Here is a 25,387-nt window from a genome sequence, read left to right as displayed (position 1 = left end):
ATCATAGCCGGGACCCTGGGCTAACAGCGTGCGGCACCGATCGTTGTACCGCACGTTGTTAACCCTTCAGACGCAGTGATCAAAGTTGACCGCCGCGTCGGAAAACGAAAGTAAACACTTTCCGGCAGCTCAGTCGGGCTGATTGGGACATCGCAATAAAATCGCGATGTTCCGATCAGCTTGGTCGCAGGCGGAGGTCTCCTTACCTGTCTCCGCGGCTACAGGCTTGAGCTATCGAGCCCCTATCTGACTGATCCGTGCAAAGCTATGGCTTTGCAGGGATCAGCATAGGAGATCAGTGTGTGCAGTGTTATAGGTCCCTATGGGAGCTATAACACTGCAAAAAAAAGTAAAAAAAAAAAAGTTAACAAAGGTCATTTAACCCCTTCCCTAATAAAAGTTTGAATCACCCCCCTTTTCCCATAAAAAAAACCTGTGTAAATAAAAATAAAAATAAACATATGTGGTATCCCCGCGTGCGAAAATGTCAGAACTATAAAAATATATTGTTAATTAAATCACACGGTTAATGGCGTGCGCGCAAAAAAATTCCAAAGTCCAAAATAGTGTATTTTTGGTCACTTTTTATATCATGAAAAAATGAATAAAAAGCAAACTAAAAGTCCGATCAATACAAAAATGGTACCACTAAAAACTTCAGAACACGGTGCAAAAAATGAGTCCTCATACCCGACTGTCCACGGAAAAATAAAAAAGTTATAGGGGTTAGAGTATCAGAATTATTTACATATACATTTTCCTGCATGCAGTTATGATTTTTTTCCAAAGTACAACAATATCCAACCTATATAAGTAGGGTATCATTTTAACCGTATGGACCTACAGAATAAAGATACAGTGTTATTTTTATCGAAAAATGCACTGCGTAGAGACGGAAGCCACCAAAAAGTTACAAAATGAAACAATGATTTTTTTTCCGTTTCGCCGTGGATTTTTTGGTAAAATGACTAATGTCACTGCAAAGTAGAATTAGTGGCGCAAAAAATAAGCCATTTTAGGAATTTTTAGGTGCAAAATTAAAAGTGTTATGATTTTTAGAAGGTGATGAGGAAAAAAAGAAAATGCAAAAAGGGAAAAACGCTGAGTCCTTAAGGGGTTGAACAGTAGGTAATTCTCTGATGACACATTCCCCTTTAAAGGGGTACTCTGCCCCTAGACATCTTGTCCCCTATCCAAAGGATAGGGGATAAGATGTCTGATCCTGGGGGTCCGGCCTCTCGCGATCTGATGCAGGGTCGGATGCTCGTGACATCACGGCCACGCCCCGCTCGTGATGTCACGGCCATGCCCCCTCAATGCAAGTCTATGGGAGGGGGCGTGACGGCCGTCACCCCCCCCCCCTCCAATAGACTTTCATTGAGGGGACATGGTTGGGACGTCATGAGCAGGGTGTGACCGTGACGTCACGAGCCTCTGCCCCGCATCGCCAGTTATCCGACACTGAGAGATGTTCACTCTGTGCACCGGATGTCTGGGGTGCCGCAGCCGAGATCAGACATCTTATTCTTATAATAAGATGTCCAGGGGCGGAGTACCTCTTAAAGTCTCCCCCCATTATGTTATACAAGGTTTGCTTGTCATAACAATTAAACTAAAGGAAGTAGTATCCGTTCTCTATAGATGGCACCTACATATCCAGACCGGCAGTATCGCCTCCACTAGATTATCCACCTAACATAATTTCAATGGTAAGAGTTGACTTGGGAGCTGAGTGGGCTGCGCTGGATGGAGATACTAATCATAAATAACATAACGTATGCTATTTCTGGTGCAGCACTGACTGTACAGGTTTGATCATCGTGATTTTCTATTATCAAGTGTTTCATGTGAGGAATAGTAACTGTGGTGTAGGTGGACTGAGATAAATGCGGCAGGAGATGAGTCCAGGTGTAGGTGGTTCCCAGGCTTTGTGAAATTTACAAAAGGAAGGCGCATATGCCTGTTCTTGTATAATAGAGCAAAAGAATGAGACCGCATAGAGAGAAAAAAAAAATGATGGTTGGGGGGGGTGGGGGCGGAAGGAGAGGGATGATTGAAAGTTCACCCATGACACATGTTGGGGACAAAAATGCGGTGTGAGGAGGAAGAATTCCAATGTGGAACTCAGTGCGGTGCTTTTCTATGTCCTGCGGCCCAAATGATTAACTCCTTAATGCATACGTGACAAGAGCATCCAAGAAGAAAAGATATGCAAAGCAGTTCTCTCACAAGACAGCTTCCAGGAAGTTTTGCCTTAAAGTCAGTATTTTGTTCCAACTAGGAGCCTTAGAACATGACTGGGAATGAATGCCAAGCTGGAAACCTTTCCAGAGGGAAAGTGCATCCAAGGCATATGACAACGATTGTATAATAAGGTCTTCTATATCTTTACTAATGTACAGACCTATATACTATAACGTTATTTGATAATGCAGACAATCGGAGGTGAAGTATGTAATAATGGTATAGGAAAATAACCCCTCACAAGTAACGTGTACTCCTAGCAACACTTCAATGAGTGTAGTTAAAATAACATAACATTTTATTAAATTATTAAAAGCCGTATATAAAAATATATAAGGGGAGGTCACGCTGCAAAAACAGCTGAGACGGCATCCTCTGCACCCCACTCCCCCCCCCCCCCAAAACCACAGATATGTAAATATATTGTGTAATAAGGAAATACCCATTGGAGATCGTACAGCAGTGGTGATTAACAGCATGGTAGCCATGAGGCTGGGCTCACATTATGAAATTTCCGAGTGGAATTACCCTTTGAAATTCTGCTCCAACATTCCGGTGCACCAGAGCCCTATTGCTGTCCATGAGATTCCGCTGCACAGTGCACGTGGTGGGATTTCAGCTCTGCCTCTGAAATTCATCAGCTTAAATTATTAACTTGTTCATTATTTTGGAGAAATACAGCACGGAATACAATGTCTGCACTGAACAGCACTGTCTGGACTGTCCTAGCTCTTAGTGATACAGTCAGTGATGGCCATCCTCGGAATCTTATGCCAGAGATTCCATAGTGTGAACCAAGCCTAAGTGTCCGAATAAGTAAGTATGATTAAAGGGGTTGTGTGCTGCCCTGAAGTTCCTTACTCCGAACGCTGTGTGCGGGCTTCCGTGTTCGCGGCCGCCAGGCGTGACATCACGCCCCACCCCTCGTGACGTCTCGCCCGCCCAACGCCCCCTTCCCGTCACGAGGGGGTAGGCAAGACGTCACGAGGGGACCTCCGATTTTCTGCATGCCCGGACAGTCTTTAGCTGTCCGGAAGTTGTAGTTTTGCAACAGCTGGAGGCTCCCTGGTTGGGAAACACTGCCTTAATGGATTAATGATAAATAAACAAGCAGTGTGTCCACATGTTGTGGCCCCAGTGGGGTCACTTTCCCTCCTCCGGGGTCCACAGGTCACCTACAGGTCACATTACAAGAACAATTTTTCGAAATTGTGGTAAAAAACGCACCATTTTTGCCGCAATATTTCCCAAAAATTGTTCTTGTAATGTGACCAGTAGGTGACCTGTGGACACCGGAGAAGGGAAAGTGACCCCAATGGGCTGCTACCCCCCAGTCCCAGGTATACTGCTAGTGAGAAGAGAGGCAGGACAGGGGACATAACTTCCCCTCACAGCCGCTGCGCTCCTGGGAGGCCTGTCAGCTCTCGTCCTCTTCCTGTGCTGGGGGCGGAGCCATGAATCAGATACCTTCATCCCTGCACTATTGCCTGTCTCCCTAATGATACCGGAGCAGGAGCAGCGCAGGGATTGTAAAAAAAAAAAAATAGCGCTTGTCTGAGTGGGGATCGGGAAAACTGTCCTGGATCCTCACCAGCTGCACCTCTCTCTCAAGGGGGCCCTTGGCCAGTGCCTGAGGGCCCATGTGTAGTGGCGGGCCCCTGTGCAGCTGAACATGCTGCACATGTGATTTGCCCGCCCCTGATGTGCAACCTGTAATGGTTGGAAGGTTGCAGCCAGAAGAGTGGCGGAAAGTTCCCAGTGAGAAGAAAAGATTATTAGTTGATAACAAACTGCTGAAGGTGGCAGAAGCATGGTACGATACAGCTAAATTTGTGCACAAGAAACATTGGTTGGAACAAGAAATAGAATATGGAGATAAGAAGATATATGTGTACCATAAATGTCTTGATGCTGATAAAATGCCCTCATCTCCCATCAATGTTTTCAGCCAGCCACCACCCTATAATGGCGAGCTAGGGTGGGTGTGTTTTAATTGTGGTGCCCAGAACGCCCCCTGGTGAGATACGTGTTATAGTTGTGGTGCCCATAGGCCACACCCAGTCTCTTCCCTCAGTGATGACCTGAAAATACCTGCCCCCGTGTGTCCTATACTACCAAACCCAGTTCCGCCCATGGTGTCACCATCTTCCGGTTGCGGCCATGTTGCTACTCCCAGAACTACTTCAGATTCCGCCCCTTCTGCATCCGGAACTGACGGCAATCTTATGGTACCCGGAAATATGGGTACTCCCACTTCCGCCCCTGTCAGCCATCTTGGACACCCAATACCCCTACTTTCAGCTCCGCCCCTAGTGGCCATCTTACTACACTCAGAAGGCCTACTCCAATGTACCCTGTGCTTAATCCTGATGGCTCCTATCATGCTCCTCCTACACTCATCCTCCCTCAGATAATGGGGAGGAACAATTCTCAGAGGATAACAAGACCAATATAGCTACCGGAGGGATAGAACCAGCCCTAATGCAGCCACTCCTAGTGGGTGGCTACCCTTCCACTCCGGGGTTGCCCTCATAGCAGATGCTCAAGCACCCATGACCTGTCCCAAGCAGCAGGTAGACCTAATTACCCCCGGTCGCTTCTGCATGTCACCCTTTAATCCAGCCAGCTTTTACGAGACCCCTATTGGAAATACCTATCATCATACCCTGAGGTGGCTTGATGGACATGCACGGTGCAATGCCCCTCTTGATGCCCCTACTATGTATGTTACTTTTAACCCATCTCAAGCAGCCAACCTTGTATCTCAACTCGCAGACCCAGAGAAACAACCAATGCGCTTTTAATGGAGAATCAGGGAAATCCAACAATCCTACTCCTTACTTCATTTAAGGATCTACAGAGCCTATGCCAGATTAAAGCTGGTGATGCTTGTTGGCAAATTATGGAACCGCATCTCCAGAAAGGAATTTACCCTGAGGAAACTACCAGTCAGGCACCTACTTCTGCAAGTGCCTATTAAAGTGGGCCCAAGCAACTAGTGTCCATGATATCAAACAAGACAAAGGAGAATGTGTTGAAAAATACTATGCCCGACTCAAACAACTCTTTCATGAGGATTTGACTCACCCAACAAATCTCATACACAGATGTTGTCCTCTGCCTTTGTCAATGGTCTAAAGGACCCTATAAAGAAGGGCCTTGTTCTATCACGTCCAGAATACAGAGTGCTGCCACTTGACACCCTACTCCTAGTGGCAAGAGGCTTAGAGTCCAGCAAAGCTCTCACCATGAAACATGCCCCTCTTATGATGACTAGGGATCTCCCCACCAACCGCCCACCACCAGGATGGCATCAACCCTTAGTCTGCTACAACTGCAACAAGCCCGGCCACTATAAACGTGACTGCAAATCCCCAAAAAGATCTGGACCCCCAAAAGGTTGATACTCAGCCAATTACCAATACCAACAACCAAATGGCCCACATGGCACTCAAGAGTTCTCTGGATATTCCCCAAACCAAGGGCAAAGACCTACCCAGGATCTGCTACCATAGGATTTGGCCAAGCCTGTGTCTCACTCACCTTCTATGGCAGTATCAACATGTATAGCCCTCTGGCAGGGGCATACCTAGAGCATTTGGCACCCAGGGCGGACCCTTTGTTTGGCACCCCCCCCCCCCCCACACACACACACATGCACCCCCAGTTAATTACACCCCCTCCCCCCCCCTCCCCCCAGGGACGTACTGACAACACTCGGGGCCCCCAGACCAAAAAAAAAAGGCAAGGGCCCCTGCTAGGCTCTGAGGCTCATCAATCTTCTGCCACGCTCCTATTCCACCCAAATCCCACACACAATAAATTAAAATTTATATATGTAAGAAACACTTTGACGTAGGTAAATTTCCATGGACATGATACTGGTATACAAGGAGTAAATATATGCCACCACACAATAACTGGATAATACTGCCATACTGTACTGAATAAAACCACTATACACAGACCAGTATACTATACAGGATCTGTATACAATATATGTGATTATATACAGGACCATAAGGGGGTAGATATCAGCTATACACAGGATGTGTATACCATATAAGTGATTACAGTTACATTTTGGGACTCACAATTACGTCTTTTCTGATCAGCGGCGTCCTCTTTCCTTTTCTTCTCCATCCGGATAAGACCACCATGTGGATCTCTTAACATCTGCAGGAAAAACATGTCAGACGCATTTTTTCAGTGCCCTCCCCTCCTCTACACAATCTTCCCATCTATAGGCCCACAAACTGTAATAATGCCCTCCTTGGTGTCCTGCACAGTAAAAGGGCAGGTAGGTAGGTAGCCAGGTAACCCCCTCTTTCCCATAGGTATATGCAGAGTTACACCCCCCCTCTTTCCCATAGGTATATGCAGAGCTACACCCCACCCCCTCTTTCCCATAGGTATATGCAGAGCTACCCCCCTTTTTCCCATAGGCATATGCAGAGTTAAACTCCCCCCCCCCTCTTTCCCATAGGTATATGCAGAGCTACAACCCCCATCTTTCCCATAGGTATAGGCAGGGTTACCCCCTCTCTTTCCCATAGGTATATGCAGAGCTACCCCCCCTCTTTCCCATAGGCATATGCAGAGCTACACCCCCCTTCCCCATAGGTATATGCAGAGCTACACCCCCCCTTCCCCATAGGTGTATGCAGAGCTACACCCCCCCTCTTCCCCATAGGTATATGAAGAGCTACATCCCACCCTCTTTCCCATAGGTATATGCAGAGCTACACCCCCCTCTTCCCCATAGGTATATGCAGGGCTACACCCCCCTCTCCCTCCCTTTCCCATAGGCATATGCAGAGCACCCCCCCTCTCCCTCCCTTTCCCATATGTATATGCAGAGCACCCCCCTCTCCCTCCCTTTCCCATATGTATATGCAGAGCACCCCCCTCTCCCTCTCTTTCCCATAGGTATATGCAGAGCACCCCTCCCTTCCCTGTAGGTATAGGCAGGGTTAAAAGTAAAAAAAAAAAAGGATGCTCACCTCCCCTCCACAGTACAGGCGCCGGATGAGTGACGTCGCCGGCGCCTGTACTGCGTGCTGCGTGGGGGCGGAGGTCACGTCTCCTCTGTGTAAGCTGCAGATGCGGCTCACACAGAGGGGATGCCTTCTCCTGCATGTGCGTGTATCGCGCATACAGGAGAAGGCAGCGCTGTCTGCTGGGGATCTGGGACGAGTGTCCCAGATCCTCAGTAGTTGCGGCGGCGGGTCAGTCCGCCCCTGGCACCTCCCTTGAGAGTGGCACCCAGGGCGGGCACCCCCCCAGCCCCCCCTTGGTATGCCACTGCCCTCTGGCTAAAGTGACACAACCCATTGAAGGGCACCCTACAACCTTTCTTATAGACAAAGGTGCAGCCAGAAGTGTAAGTAGGGCCCAAGACCTGCCAACTGAGTCTTTCCTCTCAAATATAGATGTGTCATATGTAAGGGTTAGTGACGTCCCCCGAATAAATCCCCTTACAAAGCCTCTCCGCTTAGCCAACATCCCCCACCTACTGGCCAGATTTGTAGTTTCAGATACTTGTCCACTCAACCTGACGGGAGCAGACATTCTCTCCAGACTCAAAGCCTCCATCAAATTCAGCAAGGATGGAACTATATCCATTTCTTCTCCTCTGGGGTTTGAGGATGTATCTGCCTTGTGCTCCATCCCGATCATGTTGGCTCTTCACAAAAAAGTTTCACCTCCACAATCCAATCAGATGTACTTGCTCGTATACCAGCAAGTCTCTGGTCAACTGGTCCAGAAGACATTGGCCAAATTAAGGTCCCACTTGTCATGGTCACTCTCAAGCCAGATGCATCACTGCCAAGAAAACCCCAGTAACCACTCAAGATTGCTCAATCTGAGGCTATCCCTAAACAATTCCAGACAATGGTCAACAATTGGGCTCTCACGTCATGCACCTCCCCCCTGCAACATGCCCTATTCCTGGTCAAGAAAAGGACTGCCAAAGGGGAACCTGAAAAGTACAGGATGGTTCAAGATCTCAGAGTTGGGAATGAAGCCACAGTACTGGAAACCCCTATTGTCCCCAATCCCCATACTCTGATGTCAAGGGTGCCTCCTACTGCAAAATACTTCACTGTTGTTGATCTAAACAACGCCTTCTTTAGTCTTCCTTTAGATCCCAGTTGCTGGTATTTAGTCGCCTTCACCCAAGCAGTACACTTGGACTGTCATGCCCCCATGGGGGCCCAAAACTCACCCAACCAATTTGCTGAAGCCATGGCTCTGATTCTATCCACTTGGCAAGAACAGAACCCCTCTGTGGCACTTCTTAGCTATGTGGATGATCTTCTGTTATGTGATAAATACCTCCCATCTGCAGAAAAACATTCTGAAAGTCTTCTCTGTTACCTGGGTGATCAAGGCTGCAAGGCCTCAAAACAGAAACTCCAGTGGTGTTCCACCTCAGTTGGCCACTGCATCTCACAAGGTACCAGACACCTTACTCATGACAGGATTAAAGCCATACAGGACATCCCTGTACCAACAAGACCCAAGGCTCTACATGCCTTTCTTGGACTGATCTCCTTCTGCTGGTCATGGATCCCAGAAGCCTTTCTATTCATGCAACCTCTCTACGATGCTTTGAAGACTGACCCCTTTGACCTCTCTGAGGAGGCTATCTCCAACTTCAGAAAACTCAAGGATGCCATCTCCTCAGCACCTGCACTTGGTTTACCAGACTATGATGACAAACCCTTTAAGCTCTTTGTCTCAGAATGACAGGGACGTGCCACTGGTGTCCTAGCCCAGTCTCATGGCAGCGGGATAAGACCCATTGGATACTACTCTTGCAGACCCGATGCCGTGACCAGAGGAGGCCCTTCCTGCCTCAGAGCTGTCTTTGCTGCACAAGCACTCCGGGAAAAAACATCTGACCTAGTTCTTGGTCATGATCTCATTCTTCTGGCCTCTCATGACATCTCTGCAAATCTTAACCAGACTCAGACAAAACATCTCTCCACAGCAAGGCATCTTAGACTAAAGTGCTCACTCTTGATACCTGACAATGTCACTCTTCTGAGATGTAATATTCTCAACCCCTCCACCCTGCTTCCACCTCCTGAGGGGGGAAATGAAGGTCATAAAGAAGATCAAGGGGAAGAAGATCAGGGCAACCACCGCCATCATTATTTTGAGTTGATGAAGATGGAAACAACACACTTGCCATCTGTAAGTGAAACGCCACTGCCCAACCCAGACCTCACCATCTTTGTGGATGGCTCAAGATTTGCAGATGAACATGGGAGATACCATACAGGATATGCTGTTACAACAGAAGATATAGTCCTAAAGGCAGAGGCTCTACCTCCTACTATGTTGTCACAAGAAGCTGAACTTCAGGCCCTCAGCAAACATACACACTTATTCCGCTTATGCATTTGATGCCACCCACGATTTTGTGGGAACTTTGGAAAACCAGGGTCTTCCTGATAGCAGCAGGAACACCAGTAAAACATGGTATGGCCATCAAGGATCTGATGGATGCCTTACTCCTCCCAACTCATATGGCAGTTCTGAAAGTGAAGGCCCATGGACGACTGAACTCTAGAGAAGCAAAGGGCAACTACCTGGCAGATTCTGCAGCTAAACGAGCATCCAGCAACTCACAGGAAGGGAAGAGCAGAGTGGAAGACACACCAACGTTGGCCCTAAAGACCCTACCAGTAGACAAATACCAGTTGAAGGGACTACAAGAGGCGATGGAAACAGAAAGGAGCTGTGTTGAACAGGAATGGTCTATTCGAAAATAACAGGAAGCCCTGTTTACCAAGAAGTATGTACCCAGCAGTGGTGCAGTGGGCACATGGAGCCGCCCACTTGTCAAAAACTCTCATGAATGCCCTAATCCAAAAGAACTACACAGCACCAGGAATGACACCACTTACAGACAACTACTGCAAGTTTTGTGCTATTTGTGCAAAGTGCAACACAGGCGTATAAAGAAAATACCCCAGAAACACTTGGCCAGACCACAGTACCCATTTCAATACGATACAAATTGACTACATACAAATATCAAAGAGTGGAAGATTTAAATACGCTCTTGTGAGTGTACATGTCTTCAGGATGGCCAGAAGCCTACCCAACTGCCAATATGACAGCCAAGACCACGGCCAAGAAACTCCGCATTGAAATAGTATGCCGATATGGAGTACCTGAAGTCATAGAAAGTGACCAAGGACCTGCTTTCACAGCTACGGTGACAAAAGAAATTTGTTCTGCCCAAGGAGTCACTTTATCCTTTCATACCCCCTATCACCCCCAGAGCAGTGGAAAGGTTGAGAAAATGAATGGCACCCTTAAAACCTGAATGTTGAAAATATCCCAAGAAACTGGTCTACCTTGACCCAATAGTCTACCCATTGCCCTCTATAGTGTGAGAGACACCCCTAGAGGAAAGCATTCCCTATCCCCTTATGAGATTTTGTTTGGCACCGTCCCTAGATTAGAGTGTTATTATCCTCAGCAGTTACAAGTACAGTCTGATGAACTAACTAATTATGTGACCACACTATCAAGGGAGTTGACTAAAATACATGTCCGAGTGTTTTCTTCTATTCCAGATCCTGAAGCAGTTACTGGGACTCACAATCTATTGCCTGGTGATTGGGTATTAGTGAAAAGGTTCGTGAGAAAGAATCCACTTGAGCCCAGATTTGATGGTCCATTTCAGGTTCTGCTGACTACATCCACCTCAGTCAAGGTGGCCGGGAAAAACACCTGGATCCACGCCTCCCACTGCAAAAAGGTGCCAACGTCAGAAGATGAAGGAACCAGTCCAACTCAATCATGAAAATCATACATATCCTTTGTCTGGTATGAATGACATTAGGCAGGAGCCCAGATATAGCCATAACTACGAAAAAGAGATGAATACACTTCTGGTATAATTCGGCAAAGCACAAACTCCGCTCAATCCTGTAAGAGAAAAGCACAAGAAATCAAGAAAACCAAACAATACAATCTCTGATTGGGGTAAGGGCGTGGGCAACTATGTGGGGGTAGGAAGAGGGTGGATCACAGGGCCAAACTACTGGGCTATAACTTCAGAGGGACATGGGGGAAGGAGAGGGATCTTCACTCCTCTTCTTCATCGACGACCGGACTGTCCAAGATGGAAAAGTCTTTCAGCAGGCTCTGAATGAACCTGCAGCAGTCCCAGACGGACAAGTTCCCCCTGTTGATCACGCCACACAGTGTTCTTAAAACAGTTCATAAGGTGCCAGGCCTCTTGGATGGCCTCCACGTCATGGGTCCCAGGGAACAGACCGGGAGAGCACTGAATGGTACGATAGGCAGTTCCTGGGTACAGAGTATTTGAGTTCATGTTCCAACTCATCCAACAAACCCTGCGCAAAGAGACACTGCCAAAACATGTGCAAAGATGTTTCCTCCACAAAGGGGCACCGGGGGCAGTACCGGGTTCTGCACAGGTCGCAGGCATGCATAAACAACCTGAGACAGTCCTCCCTTAATGACCAGCCACGACAAGTTCTTATGTCTATTGGTAAGCCGCTTTGAAGCCACATTGGTCTACACAGTCTCTGCCATGGCTGCGGGGAGCCCCGGAACGAGCTCTAACAAGTCCTTAGCTCGGATGAGCTTGTAGATGGTCTTTGGCTTTCACAGGTCGGGGTTCAGTCCCTTCAGCTGGTGCTCCCTCACAAACCGGATAACATCCCTATAGAACCAGGGAATGTTCCAGTTGTCAGAGATGGAGCTGTCCCACTAGTCCCAGCTCTCCAGAGGGGCAAAAGAAACAAGCAAGACATGGACCTGCCTGCTGAGCCAGTCTTTTCCACCGGAGACAGCTGCACGCCGACACATGCAAGGAAGGCTCTCAGCTGAGTGGGGATATCAGGAATTCCTTTCCCACCCTTGCAGGGCTCCTTATACATCATAGTTTGCTTGACTCTGTCCATTTTGCCCCAGATGAAGCGAAACACGGTCCAGGTGATGGCCTTGCAAACAGTGGCATGGGGAGGCAGGGCCTGTGCGGTGTATTGGAGCACAGGCAAAACTTCCCTCTGCAAGACCAGTGTTTTTTCCTCTCCAACGAGAGCTTTCTGGAGCTCCACGGTCCGATCTTAGAGTTTATTTTGCCAAGACTTAAGGGCCGCTCCTTCCATCCTGAACCAGACTCCCAAGATTTGGATGAAGTCTGGTTTAACTGTAAAGGGGAAGGGGGCAGAGGAAGACAGGTGCCATTCCCCAAAGAGCATAACTTCCGACTTCTCGCAGTTGACTTTTTCCCCCAAAGCTTTACCGAAGTCCTCGCAGGTCCGGACGAGTGCAGTCACCGAAGTCGTCTATGTAGAGCAAGCACTTGACCCCATAGCGATCTGGTCCTGGTGCAGTGATCCCTCTGATCTCTCCATTCTGCCAGATAGACTAAGCGAAGAGCTCTATAACACAAAAAGAAGAGGAGAAAGAGGTCAGCCTTGTCTGACCCTGAAAGAATTGAGAAGGGGTCAGTCTTCCAGCCGTTCACCAACACGTGCTGCAAATATCAAAATTCATGACGTTAACAAAAGAGAAAAACATCTTCCCCAGGCCCAGCCTGTGCAAAGCCATGAAAGTGTGGGAGACATGGTTATGGAGACACTGACCAGGGCGGCGCGGGCTCGACTGTCCTGGATGTAATAGACCGTGTCTCTCACAAGGGCTAGGCTATCGGTGATCCTGCGACCGGGGATGCCACAGGTCTGGTCTGGATGGACGATCTCCCCAATGACAGATTTCAGCCTGTTGTCTAGCACCTTGGCGAGGATCTTGTAGTCCACGTTCAGGAGAGAGATGGGACGCCAATTTTTCAAGTCACATCTCTCCCCCTTCCGCTTATACAAGATCGTGATCATCCCTTCCCTCAACGACGGAGCTATTCTGCCCCCCCACCATCTCCTCGTACACCTCCCACAGGTCCGGACAGATAAGGTACCCCAGCGTTAAATAGAGCTTGGCCAGGAGACTGTCACTGCCTGGGGTCCTGCCAGGCTTAAAGGATTTAGCAGCAGAGAGCAGCTCCCCCACCGTCAAGGGATCGTCCATAGCCGCGGCACCTGCGGGATCAACATTAGTGTTACCCGACAGGAAACACTCGGCAGCTTCGGGGACAGATGACTTTAGGGCGTAGAGATTGCTGTAGAAGTCCGAGACGACCCCCATCGCCTCCTCCTTGCCCCTCTTCATGTGTCCGATCTCATCTTGCAGTTCAGTCAGTGGCGTGTGGCCAGCATGGAGCTTCCTGAAAAAGAAAGTTACACTTTTCACCCTTTTCCAGGTTCTCCACCTTGGAACGAAAGACGATTCGCTTGGATACTGTTACGCCGAGCGCTCCGGGTTCCCGCTCCTCCCCGGAGCGCTCGCTTCACCTCCTCCGCTGCAGCGCTCCGGTCACGTCCTCTGACCCGGGGCGCTGCGATCCTGCTGCTAGCCGGGATGCGATTCGCGATGCGGGTAGCGCCCGCTCGCGATGCGCACCCCGGCTCTCCTACCTGACTCGCTCCCCGTCTGTTCTGTCCCGGCGCGCGCGGCCCCGCTCCCTAGGGCGCGCGCGCGCCGGGTCTCTGCGATTTAAAGGGCCACTGCGCCGCTGATTGGCGCAGTGGTTCCAATTAGAGTTATCACCTGTGCACTCCCTATATTACCTCACTTCCCTTGCACTCCCTTGCCGGATCTTGTTGCCTTAGTGCCAGTGAAAGCGTTCCTTGTGTGTCCCTTGCCAGTGTTTCCAGACCTTCTGCCGTTGCCCTTGACTACGATCCTTGCTGCCTGCCCCGACCTTCTGCTACGTCCGACCTTGCTTCTGCCTACTCCCTTGTACCGCGCCTATCTTCAGCAGCCAGAGAGGTGAGCCGTTGCTAGTGGATACGACCTGGTCACTACCGCCGCAGCAAGACCATCCCGCTTTGCGGCGGGCTCTGGTGAAAACCAGTAGTGGCTTAGAACCGGTCCACTAGCACGGTCCACGCCAATCCCTCTCTGGCACAGAGGGTCCACTACCTGCCAGCCGGCATCGTGACAGTAGATCCGGCCATGGATCCCGCTGAAGTTCCTCTGCCAGTTGTCGCTGACCTCACCACGGTGGTCGCCCAGCAGTCACAACAGATTGCGCAACAAGGCCAACAGCTGTCTCAACTGACCGTTTTGCTACAACAGTTGCTACCACAGCTTCAGCAGTCATCTCCTCCGCCAGCTCCTGCACCTCCTCCGCAGCGAGTGGCCGCTCCTGGGATACGCTTATCCTTGCCGGATAAGTTTGATGGGGACTCTAAGTTTTGCCGTGGCTTCCTTTCCCAATGTTCCCTGCATCTGGAGATGATGTCGGACCTGTTTCCCACTGAGAGGTCTAAGGTGGCTTTCGTAGTCAGTCTTCTGTCCGGAAAAGCCCTGTCATGGGCCACACCGCTCTGGGACCGCAATGACCCCGTCACTGCCTCTGTACACTCCTTCTTCTCGGAAATCCGAAGTGTCTTTGAGGAACCTGCCCGAGCCTCTTCTGCTGAGACTGCCCTGTTGAACCTGGTCCAGGGTAATTCTTCCGTTGGCGAGTATGCCGTACAATTCCGTACACTTGCTTCAGAATTGTCCTGGAATAATGAGGCCCTCTGCGCGACCTTCAAAAAAGGCCTATCCAGCAACATTAAAGATGTTCTGGCCGCACGAGAAATTCCTGCTAATCTACATGAACTTATTCACCTAGCCACTCGCATTGACATGCGTTTTTCTGAAAGGCGTCAGGAACTCCGCCAAGATATGGACTCTGTTCGCACGAGGCGTTTCGTCTCCTCGGCTCCTCTCTCCTCTGGTCCCCTGCAATCTGTTCCTGTGCCTCCCGCCGTGGAGGCTATGCAGGTCGACCGGTCTCGCCTGACACCTCAAGAGAGGACACGACGCCGTATGGAGAACCTCTGCCTGTACTGTGCTAGTACCGAACACTTCCTGAGGGATTGTCCTATCCGTCCTCCCCGCCTGGAAAGACGTACGCTGACTCCGCACAAAGGTGAGACAGTCCTTGATGTCTACTCTGCTTCTCCACGTCTTACTGTGCCTGTGCGGATGTCTGCTTCTGCCTTCTCCTTCTCTACAGTGGCCTTCTTGGACTCTGGTTCTGCAGGAAATTTTATTTTGGCCTCTCTCGTCAACAAGTTCAACATCCCAGTGACCAGTCTCGCCAGACCCCTCTACATCAATTGTGTAAATAATGAAAGATTGGACTGTACCATACGTTTCCGCACGGAGCCCCTTCTTATGAGCATCGGATCTCATCATGAGAGGATTGAACTTTTGGTCCTCCCCAATTGCACCTCGGAGATTCTCCTTGGACTTCCCTGGCTTCAACTTCATTCCCCAACCCTGGATTGGTCCACTGGGGAGATCAAGAGTTGGGGGTCCTCTTGTTCCAAGAACTGTCTAAAACCGGTTCCCAGTAACCCTTGCCGTAACTCTGTGGTTCCTCCAGTAACCGGTCTCCCTAAGGCCTATATGGACTTCGCGGATGTTTTCTGCAAAAAACAAGCTGAGACTCTACCTCCTCACAGGCCTTATGATTGCCCTATCGACCTCCTCCCGGGTACTACTCCACCCCGGGGCAGAATTTATCCTCTCTCTGCCCCAGAGACTCTTGCCATGTCCGAATACGTCCAGGAGAATCTAAAAAGGGGCTTTATCCGTAAATCCTCCTCTCCTGCCGGAGCCGGATTTTTCTTTGTCTCCAAAAAAGATGGCTCCCTACGTCCTTGCATTGACTACCGCGGTCTTAATAAAATCACGGTTAAGAACCGCTACCCCTTACCCCTCATCTCTGAACTCTTTGATCGCCTCCAAGGTGCCCACATCTTCACTAAATTGGACTTAAGAGGCGCCTATAACCTCATCCGCATCAGAGAGGGGGACGAGTGGAAAACGGCATTTAACACCAGAGATGGACACTTTGAGTATCTGGTCATGCCCTTTGGACTGTGCAATGCCCCTGCCGTCTTCCAAGACTTTGTCAATGAAATTTTTCGTGATTTATTATACTCCTGTGTTGTGGTATATCTGGACGATATCCTAATTTTTTCTGCCAATCTAGAGGAACACCGCCGGCATGTCCGTATGGTTCTTCAGAGACTTCGTGACAACCAACTCTATGCCAAAATTGAGAAATGTCTGTTTGAATGCCAATCTCTTCCTTTTCTAGGATATTTGGTCTCTGGCCAGGGACTACAGATGGATCCAGACAAACTCTCTGCCGTCTTAAATTGGCCACGCCCCTCCGGACTCCGTGCTATCCAACGCTTTTTGGGGTTCGCCAATTATTACAGGCAATTTATTCCACATTTTTCTACCATTGTGGCTCCTATCGTGGCTTTAACCAAGAAAAATGCTGATCCCAAGTCCTGGCCTCCTCAAGCAGAAGACTCCTTTAAACAACTCAAGTCTGCCTTTTCTTCGGCTCCCGTGCTCTCCAGACCTGACCCTTCCAAACCCTTCCTATTGGAGGTTGATGCCTCCTCAGTAGGAGCTGGAGCTGTTCTTCTACAAAAAAATCCTTCCGGGCATGCTGTCACTTGTGGTTTTTTCTCTAGGACCTTCTCTCCAGCGGAGAGGAACTACTCCATCGGGGATCGAGAGCTTCTAGCCATTAAATTAGCACTTGAGGAATGGAGGCATCTGCTGGAGGGATCAAGATTTCCTGTTATTATCTACACCGACCACAAGAACCTCTCCTACCTCCAGTCTGCCCAACGGCTGAATCCTCGCCAGGCCCGGTGGTCTCTGTTCTTTGCCCGATTTAATTTTGAGATTCACTTTCGTCCTGCCGATAAGAACATTAGAGCCGATGCTCTCTCTCGTTCCTCGGATGCCTCAGAAGTTGATCTCCCTCCGCAACACATCATTCCACCTGACTGCCTGATCTCCACTTCTCCTGCCTCCATCAGACAGACCCCTCCAGGAAAGACCTTTGTTTCTCCACGCCAACGCCTCGGAATCCTCAAATGGGGTCACTCCTCCCATCTCGCAGGTCATGCGGGCATCAAGAAATCTGTGCAACTCATCTCCCGCTTCTATTGGTGGCCGACTCTGGAGACGGATGTTGGGGACTTTGTGCGAGCCTGCACTATCTGTGCCCGGGATAAGACTCCTCGCCAGAAGCCCGCTGGTTTTCTTCATCCTCTGCCTGTCCCCGAACAGCCTTGGTCTCTGATTGGTATGGATTTTATTACTGATTTACCCCCTTCCCGTGGCAACACCGTTATTTGGGTGGTCGTTGATCGGTTCTCCAAAATGGCACATTTCATTCCTCTTCCTGGTCTTCCTTCTGCGCCTCAGTTGGCTAAACAATTTTTTGTACACATTTTTCGTCTTCACGGGTTGCCTACGCAGATTGTCTCGGATAGAGGGGTCCAATTCGTGTCTAAATTCTGGAGAGCTCTCTGTAAACAACTCAAGATTAAATTAAATTTTTCCTCTGCATATCATCCCCAGTCCAATGGACAAGTAGAAAGAATTAACCAGATCCTGGGTGATTATTTGCGACATTTTGTTTCCTCCCGCCAGGATGACTGGGCAGATCTCCTTCCATGGGCCGAATTCTCGTATAACTTCAGGGTCTCTGAATCTTCCTCCAAATCCCCATTTTTCGTGGTGTACGGCCGTCACCCTCTTCCCCCCCTCCCTACCCCCTTGCCCTCTGGTCTGCCCGCTGTGGATGAAATTTCTCGTGACCTTTCCATTATATGGAGAGAGACCCAAAATTCTCTCTTACAGGCTTCTTCACGCATGAAGAGGTTCGCGGATAAGAAAAGAAGAGCTCCCCCCGTTTTTTCCCCTGGAGACAAGGTATGGCTCTCCGCTAAATATGTCCGCTTCCGTGTCCCTAGCTACAAGTTGGGACCACGCTATCTTGGTCCTTTCAAAATTCTGTGTCAAATTAATCCTGTCTCTTATAAACTTCTTCTTCCTCCTTCTCTTCGTATCCCTAATGCCTTTCACGTCTCTCTTCTCAAACCACTCATCCTCAACCGTTTTTCTCCCAAATCTGTTCCTCCCACTCCTGTTTCCGGCTCCTCGGACGTCTTCTCGGTCAAGGAGATTTTGGCTGCCAAAAAGGTCAGAGGAAAAAATTTTTTTTTAGTAGACTGGGAGGGTTGTGGTCCTGAAGAGAGATCCTGGGAACCTGAGGACAACATCCTTGACAAAAGTCTGCTCCTCAGGTTCTCAGGCTCCAAGAAGAGGGGGAGACCCAAGGGGGGGGGTACTGTTACGCCGAGCGCTCCGGGTTCCCGCTCCTCCCCGGAGCGCTCGCTTCACCTCCTCCGCTGCAGCGCTCCGGTCACGTCCTCTGACCCGGGGCGCTGCGATCCTGCTGCTAGCCGGGATGCGATTCGCGATGCGGGTAGCGCCCGCTCGCGATGCGCACCCCGGCTCTCCTACCTGACTCGCTCCCCGTCTGTTCTGTCCCGGCGCGCGCGGCCCCGCTCCCTAGGGCGCGCGCGCGCCGGGTCTCTGCGATTTAAAGGGCCACTGCGCCGCTGATTGGCGCAGTGGTTCCAATTAGAGTTATCACCTGTGCACTCCCTATATTACCTCACTTCCCTTGCACTCCCTTGCCGGATCTTGTTGCCTTAGTGCCAGTGAAAGCGTTCCTTGTGTGTCCCTTGCCAGTGTTTCCAGACCTTCTGCCGTTGCCCTTGACTACGATCCTTGCTGCCTGCCCCGACCTTCTGCTACGTCCGACCTTGCTTCTGCCTACTCCCTTGTACCGCGCCTATCTTCAGCAGCCAGAGAGGTGAGCCGTTGCTAGTGGATACGACCTGGTCACTACCGCCGCAGCAAGACCATCCCGCTTTGCGGCGGGCTCTGGTGAAAACCAGTAGTGGCTTAGAACCGGTCCACTAGCACGGTCCACGCCAATCCCTCTCTGGCACAGAGGGTCCACTACCTGCCAGCCGGCATCGTGACAGATACCTCCTCAAAGTGCCTTTTCAAGCTCTTTTTGGTCTCCTCCAGCTCCTCCCTGACATCCCAGCTGCACTGGAGCAGGTCTTGCAGTGACCGCAACTCATGCTGCAGCCTCCTGAAGTCCCACTTCTTCTCGCACGCCTGTTGTCTGAAAGAAGCAACGAAACTCGACTTTAACATATTCCCACCAATCGCTGATACAGTTAAACAGACATTTATCATTACGCCCTACAAGGTACGCATCCATAAGTTCCTCCTTGACCTCTCTCTACAGGGCACAATTCAACTTCCAGGAGCCCAGGCCAGATGGAAATCTATGGCCCAGAGTCCCCCGAAATTGAATGGCCCTGTGGTCAGAGGAGAAGCAGGGGACCATAGAATACGACAGCTTTCTAACTGCTCTCGAAGTGAAGATGAAGTCTATCTGAGAATGGAGCGAGCCATCGGGGCGGCTCCACCTATAGTTTATGGAGCCATTCCCGATTGACCCAACAACATCCTGCAAGGATGCCTTCTTTCACCATCTCAATCTGTAGATTGGACGTCACGTCAAGGTTAGCGGATGTGCCAGAACTGCGCCTGTCCACCTCAATCGGGCAGTTGAAGTCACCACCCAACACTACTGCCCTAGTGGTTGCAAGCTGAGCCCGCAGGGTCTGGAGAACCTCCAGTTGGGCATTCTTCTCAGGGGAGGCATACACGTTGATGAGCCTCACGGGCTCACCCGCCCAGGAACCGTCTGCGACAAGAAGTCTGCCACAGATGAGCTCCTGGACGGAATCAAGTGCAAAGTTTCCTCCCCTGATCAGGATGGCCACCACTGCAGACCTACATTCACCCCCCCCCCAGACCAGTAGGAAGGGCCGTGAGACCACTGCCTGGCCAGATGGTTGTAAGACCTAGTAGATGACAAAGCACATTCCTGCAGCATGTAAACATCACAACTCTGAGAGTCTAAGAAAGTAAGCACAGTCTGAAATCTAAACTTATCTCCAATATTCCTCACATTAATGCTAAAGATGTTATGATCAGCCATGGGAATAAAAAAAGAGATGTTAGTTCAGATACTAGTCACCACTCCAGTCGGGCCGATCCTCTTCTCCAGTGCCTGTCAGCGCCTGCTGCTCCTCATAGCACCCACCAAGAATCGTAGACCAGATTGGAGGTGTGTCTAGAATTTCTAGAAACCTCTGGGTCCTGCAGCAATTGTCTAGAATGTCTAGAAGCCTCTGGGTCCTGCAGCAATTCCTCCATTGATTCTGCTTGGACCTGCTCCACTTGGACCTGCTCCATTTCCTCTTCCTCATCTGAAGACTGGAGGTTCTTGCAGGCCTCAGTGATCTTCCTCTTGTAGGACTCGGATGATGCGTTGTCCCTTCCTTTCCTTTTCTTCTGCTGGGTACCTGGGGGAGGAAGCACAGGAAAATCCTCAAAAGAGCGGGCACCAGCAGCTGGAGGGGGGTTAGGTGCTGCTGGGCCAGGAGAGAAAGGAGGCTGGGTGGGGCAGGGGGTGGGAGACAGCGGCCCTGATGACAGGGTGGGAGGGAAGGCTATCTCCTCAATGGGGGCGGGAGAGGCCGGGGCAGGGTTGGGCCGGACAGGGGAGGCCCGGGCAGGGGAGAGACGGGGCAGGGGTGGTTGCTTTCGCCTTCTTACCCTCCTTGGTCTGTATGGCCTAATGTGCCGCTGACTCAAGAGCTGGAGCTGGCCTCGGTGCTTTCGCTGCCACAGATGCCCATGTTCTCTCCCTCTGGGGGCAGTCCTTGTAGCTGTGGGCCGTCAGTCCGCAGAGGTTGCAAGTCTTGCTCTTTGGGCAATCCTTTGTCATGTGAACTGTCACTCAGCAAAACTTGCAGGCATCTTCCTTACAGTCCTTACTCTCGTGGACCTTCTTGACACATCTTCTGCAGGTCTACAGCATGTCCGGGTAGAATATAAATCCTGTGGAGTTGCCCTAGGAGATTGTCGGTGGCAGGTGTTGTAATCCTTCTGGAGAGGAAGGGTCCTTTTTGAGTCCGACGACCACAGACTGCTTGCAGGTCCAGAGTCCGAGAGAGTTCAGGATGTGAGTGGGCTCCTTCACCACGATGCAGAAGCGCCTCAGGAAGTTGAGATGTCCTTTCCGGGGGTGTGTGGGTTTCGCATTGAGACCGTCACCCGCCTCTCCTCTCTTTGGATAGGGCAGTTGCCCACAAAGAGAGAGAAAGGGGATTCGGTATCTTCTACAGGTGCAGATAGTGGTGAAGATGTAGAAGATCCCAGACATGAAAGTTGCTATGCTGAGGGTGTTTGCTGAGGAGAAGCCCTGTTACACAAGCATCTTCTTGCAGAACACGTCGTGGGACATGTCCGGCACCCTTCCATCCACTGGCTTGAGCTTCAGGGCTCCAGCTTCTTGACTGGGGGTTCTGCTGCCCTTTTGCCTTGCTGGGGTGGAGTCTGAAGATGGCTGGGGATGGGGCTTTGCCTCCAGGCTTGGCCCTGCAGCTTCCTTCTGGGTCAACTTGCTGGTTGAGGCCATGGCTTCTTCTAGCAGGCTCTTTTCCTCTTTTGGATAGTCTTTGCAAAGTCTTCTTTCCTGGGTGGGAGGAGCTATTCAAATCCATTCCTGATGGGAGGAGCTATGCAAATCTTCTCCAGAGGCGCCGAGCTTCTCCGAAAAGATTCTGCGCCGATTTTGTCTTCGCCGAAGTTCTGGAATTCACTGCCGATTTGCTTCTTCAAAGGTCTTCGTCGGCTTCCTCCGGAGCTGGAGCCTTCAAGGTCTTCTTCTGATGTTCCGAGGCAGTTCCAGAAGAAATCTTTAGGTAGTATGCTCTTGAGAATTGAGGTTCTAATAAGAACGAAAAGTACTGCAATCATACTACGCAAAATCTCTACCACGTGCTGGGAGTTCTTTAGACCTCGGTGATCATGGTATCTCCCCTGCCACCACTATAGCGACATATGTCTTTAATGCATGTGCAATATTAACTTGCTCAAAGGGAGCAGCCAGTATATATAAGTGGTATCATGAGAAATATGGGGAGGGATATGTGTATGTCACTGGTGGCCCATCGGGAGAAGAATGTAAGTCTTGGTCTCCAGTGGTCTGGAATGCCGGACCCTCATGGGGTTACAAACATAAACATTCTAGCTACAGACAGTAAGGGTAAGGAGGGTAGATCATTGTCAGATGGCATGAAATTAGTTAAAGCAGGTCCCGGTATGCAGCTCACATTAACTATTCAAAATCCAGTCCCTAGTGATTTAGAGACTTATGTTCTTGGCTGGTGGTTCAGTGGGGTTACCCAAGGTCACCAGAAATAGTTTGAAATTAACTCCTTAAGGACCCAGCCCATTTTCACCTTAAGGACCCGGCTATTTTTTGAACATCTGACCACTGTCAGTTTAGGCATTAAGAACTCTGGGATGCTTTTACTTTTCATTCTGATTCCGAGATTGTTTTTTGGTGACATATTCTACTTTATGTTAGTGGTCAAATTTTGTCGATACTTGCATCAATTCTTAGTGAAAAATTCCAAAATATGATGAAAAATGTTAAAATTGAAACTCTCTTCTTATAAGGAAAATGGACATCCCAAATAAATTATATATTGATTCACATATACAATATGTCTACTTTATGATTGCATCATAAAGTTGACATGTTTTTACTTTTGGAAGACATCAGAGAGTTTCAAAGTTCAGCAGCAATTTTCCAATTTTTCACAAAATGTTCAAAATCTGATATACCCCAAAAATTACCCCGTTATAAAAACTGCACCCCTCAAAGTATTAAAAATGACATTCAATAAGTCTGTTAACCCTTTAGGTGTTTCACAGGAAGCAAAGTGAAAGAGAAAATTCAAAATCTTCATTTCTTACACTTGCATGTTCTTGTAGATCCAGTTTTTGAATTTTTACAAGGGGTAAAAGGAGATAAATCACCCAATTTCTCTCGAGTAAGGAAATATCTCATATGTGTATGTCAAGTGCTCTGTGGGTACACTAGAGGGCTCAGAAGGGAAGGAGCGACAATGGGATTTTGGAGAGTGAATTTTTCTGAAATGGTTTTTGGGGGGCATGTCACATTTAGGAAGCCCCTATGGCGCCAGAACAGCAGAAAGAAAAAAAAAAACACGTAGCATACTATTTTGGAAACTACACCCCTCAAGGAATGTAACAAGGGGTACAGTGAGCCTTAACACCCCACAGGTGTTTGACGACTTTTCGTTAAAGTTGGATGTGTAAATGAGAAAAAAAAATTCACTAAAATGCTGTTTTTCCCCCAAATTTTACATTTTTACAAGGGGTAATAGGAGAAAATGCCCCCCAAAATTTGTAACCCCATTTCTTCTGAGTATGGAAATACAACATGTGTGGACATCAAGTGGTCTGTTGGCGCACTACAATGCTCAGAAGAGAAGGAGCGCCATTGAGCTTTTGGAGAGAGAATTTGGTTGGAATAGATGTCGGGTCCTTGTGCATTTACAAAGCCCCCTGTGGTGCCAGAACAGTGGACCCCCCCATATGTGACCCCATTTTGGAAATTACACCCCTCACAGAATTTAATAAGGGGTGCAGTGAGCATTTATACCCCACTGGCGTTTGACAGGTCTTTGAAACAGTGGGCTGAGCAAAGGAAAAATTACATTTTTCATTTTCACGGAAAACTGTTCCAAAAATCTGTCAGACACTTGTGGGGCGTAAGTGCTCACTGTACCCCTTATAACATTCTGTGAGGGGTGTAGTTTCCAAAATGGGGTCACATGTGGGGGGTGGGGGTGCATTGTTCTGGCACTATAGGGGCTTTGTAAACACGTGGCCTTCAATTCCGGACAAATTTTCTCGCCAAAAGCCCTATGGTGCTCCCTCTCTTCTGAGCATTGTAGTTCACCCGCAGAGCACTTAACATCCACATATGGGGTATGTTCTTACTCAGAAGAAATGGGGTTACAAATTTTGGGAGGCTTTTTTTCCTATTGTCCCTTGTGAAAATGAAAAATTTAGGGTAACATCAGCATTTTAGTAAAAAAAAATCTTTTTTTTTCATTTTCCCATCGAACTTTAACGAAAATTCGTCAAACACCTGTGGGGTGTTTAGGCTCACTATACCCCTTGTTACGTTCTGTGAGGGTTTGTAGTTTCCAAAATGGGGTCACATGTGGGTATTTGTATTTTTGCGTTTATATTAGAACTGCTGTAAAATCAGCCATCCCTGTGCAAATCAACAATTTAGGCCTCAAATGTACATAATGCGCTCTCACTCCTGAGCCTTGTTTACGCCCACATATAGAGTATTTCTGTATTCAGGAGAAATTGTGTTTCCTTTTACCTCATGTGAAAATAAAAAGTATGGGGCAACACATGTTAGTGTAATTTTTTTAAAAAAATGTTTATGTTAACAGGATGATGTAGTCCCCAACTTTTCCTTTTCATAAGGGGTAAAAGGAGAAAAAGCCCCCCAAAATTTGTAGTGCAATTCTCCCGAGTACAGAAATACCCCATGTGTGGCCCTAAACTGCTTCCTTGAAATATGACAGGGCTCCGAAGTGAGAGAGCGCCATGCGTATTTGAGGACTAAATTAGTGATTTGCATAGGGGTGGACATAGGGGTATTCTATGCCAGTGATTCCCAAACAGGGTGCCTCCAGCTGTTGCTAAACTCCCAGCATGCCTGGACAGTCAGTGGTTGTCCGAAAATACTGGGAGTTGTTGTTTTGCAGCAGCTGGAGGCTCCATTTTGGAAACATTGCCGTACTATAAGTTTTTCATTTTTATTGGGGAAGACAGTGTAAGGGGGTGTATATGTAATGTTAATGTAGTGTAGTGTTTTAGGCTACATTCACACTGCGCTGTGGCGGAAAATTTTCCGCAGCTCAAACCAGGAAACTCACTGTAAACCCACCCGTGTGAATGTACCTTGGGGGGGGGGGGGGGGGGGGGAGACACAAACCTCCAGCTGTTGCAAAACTACAACACTGACAGACCGTGCATGCTGGGAGTTGTACTTTTGCAACAGTTAGAGGCACACTGGTTGGAAAACCTTCAGTTAAGTTCTGTTATCTAACTCAGTATTTTCCAACCAGTGTTCCTCCAGCTGTTGCAAAACTAAAACTCCCAGCATGTACTGATCACTGAATGGCATGCTGTGAGATTTAGTTGTGCAACAGCTGGAGGT

Source organism: Hyla sarda, chromosome 3 (assembly GCF_029499605.1).
Source record: "Hyla sarda isolate aHylSar1 chromosome 3, aHylSar1.hap1, whole genome shotgun sequence".
NCBI lineage: Eukaryota > Metazoa > Chordata > Amphibia > Anura > Hylidae > Hyla > Hyla sarda.
Note: the sequence above shows the minus strand (reverse complement) of the source record.